This window comes from Heterodontus francisci, chromosome 40 (assembly GCF_036365525.1).
Source record: "Heterodontus francisci isolate sHetFra1 chromosome 40, sHetFra1.hap1, whole genome shotgun sequence".
Taxonomy (NCBI): domain Eukaryota; kingdom Metazoa; phylum Chordata; class Chondrichthyes; order Heterodontiformes; family Heterodontidae; genus Heterodontus; species Heterodontus francisci.
The window spans coordinates 7,959,329-7,961,801 of NC_090410.1; positions in this window are offsets into that span (position 1 = coordinate 7,959,329).

The following is a 2,473-nucleotide window of genomic DNA, read 5'->3' on the forward strand; positions in this document are numbered from 1 at the left end:
GAGGGAGATACCAGGACATTACAGTCTTTTCCAGCACAGAAACAGCGCACCATTTGGTGTGTTTCCAGAGTACTGTAGACATCGGGAACTCCGTGCTGAGGAGGTTGGTCACACGTGGGCTTGGTGTGGGCAGCACTAGGACAGGGGAAGAGAATTCGAAGCTGTCCCCCTGATTCCAGCAGGGTATTCGAAAGCTCAAAGTCCGGGAGTGAAGTCAGGACTGGACAATCGAATAAGCAGGTAATACTCACTGGTTGGGGTCATAGGTGAAGAATGGCCAGTTGGGTGGGGGACACCCCGAGACTGCCTCCAGGGTGGAGACACAAGACTGGGGCATGAGAGACCATAGCCAGGCCCATGCATATACCTCTACAGAGAAACGGCAAGGGACACCCACACCTTGTATTTCGATAGAGTATTTAATGTAGTAAAATGACCCAAGGCATAGGGGCATTGACAAACACAGTTAGACATCAAGCCACATAAGGAGATAATGGGGCAGGTGACCAATAACTTGGTCAAAGATCTAGCTTTCAAGGAAGCAGAGATTTAAAGGAGGGAATTCCCGAGCTTGGGGCCCAGACAGCTGAAGGCACGGCCGCTGATGGTGGAGAAATTAAAATCAGGAATGCGCTAGAGGAAAGCAGAGATCTTGGAGGGTTACAGGGCTGAAATAGGTTACTGAGACAGTAGGGGAGGGGGGGGGGGGGTGGGGGAGGTGGGGAGAGAGAGAGGCCATGGAGGGATTTGAACACAGAGATAAGAATTTTAAGTCAAGTTGTTGCTGGACTACGAGCCAATGTAGGTCAGCGAATACAAGTTTATGGACTGGGGAAGGTCCAGGAGGAACTCGGCATCTCTCTGTGAAGGGAACAACCAGCCACCAGTTGGCGCAATCCTCCTCCCTTGCTGAAATTGGGAACTAGCCACTCTGGAAACTGGTGAGGGTAGGGGACAGGGACACTCTCTCAAAGCCAACCCATGGCCATGGTGAAAATTGGCAGCATCCCTGTTGGATGAGAAAGTGGATTTGAAGACCAGCTCCCAACCGCGATCAGCGTGTGTCCAGAATTTAACACAACACACACAAAAGAATTAACTTCAAGTACTCTTTTATATACATACAACTCAATTACATATCTAGAGGCTCGGAGGGCTTATAACTTAGCACTTTTTAAAAACTCTGGAAAGTTGACCAGTGTTTTCTACAGAATAATACAGTTACAAGCAGAGTTTTTTTTTTGTTTTCTTTTATACAGGAATTTTTATACAGTTCAATATTCTCTTCAAAATCAGATTCACATCAGCTGTGGTCAAACTGAACCAACAGCCTGACCCCATGGCGAGATTGGGGGAAGGGATGATCGAAAGATAGCCAAGGCAGATATTAGTCGTTTGGTAGTACAGAACTTGAGTATTGCTGAAAACAGAGACATTTTGTTGAAGCTTTTCATCTTGCACTCATCAGGACAATACACAAGAATACCAATGTAAAGGAAGCAACAAATTTATACTGTATGAGAAGAGTGTGCTGATTGGTCGGTTCTCTTCTCATACAGTATAAATTTGTTGCTTCCTTTACATTGGTATTCTTCTCAATTGTCCTGATGAGTGCAAGACGATAAGCTTCGACAAAATGTCTCTGTTTTTAGCAATATGCAGATAATAGTCTCGTCCGAGGCGGGGGGGGGGGGGGGGGGGGGGGGGGGTGGGCTCCCACTGTGACAGTAATTAAAACAATGACCTTGGAATTTTTTTTAAAAATTACACATCTGAAATAGCGGTTGCCAACCCTCCAGGATTGTCCTAGAGTTTCCAAGACACTGTAGCGAGCAAAACACTGGGATTAAAAAAAGGGCGTTAAAAAGAAAATAGTGTTTTACTCACTCTCTTTCAAACACTTTTGTTCATTAAGGATAAAAATATTGGCTGATGGGGAAGGAAATGGTTGTTTGACTGGACAGGGTAGTTGGAGGAATATGTCCAGCCAGAGCTGGCAACTCAAGTCTGAAATGCCACACATCATCTTCACAATGGCGCACAGCAACCAAGGACTGGAAGGCTACCACAATGAGGGGGGGTAAGTGGGGGGCAAGATGGTCAAGAAGTTTTCTTTTTTGAGGACAACTCAAGTTGGCTAGCTACCCCTCTGTTCCATAGCAAATTGGCTAGTGCCAATTGGTTAAGTGTTGGCTTCAGCAGGGAAAGAAGGGAGAGAAAAAAAACAGAACACATATCCACACCTGACTGCTACCTGATGACCCTTGTCTGGAAGTGCAAGTGTGAGCTTCAGTTGAGGTTGGCGGTGAAGCCTGTTATGGTTGAATAGCCTATGAGCACTCACTGTATTGACAGCTAGAGTGGGGGTGGGGGGAAGCTTTCCTTACCCTTGGTCTGTCGGGCCGACTCTCAAAAGGTACAGTCACTGCAAAAGCTCAAGAGGTCACAGTTCAAAAGGTAACACTTCCTCCGT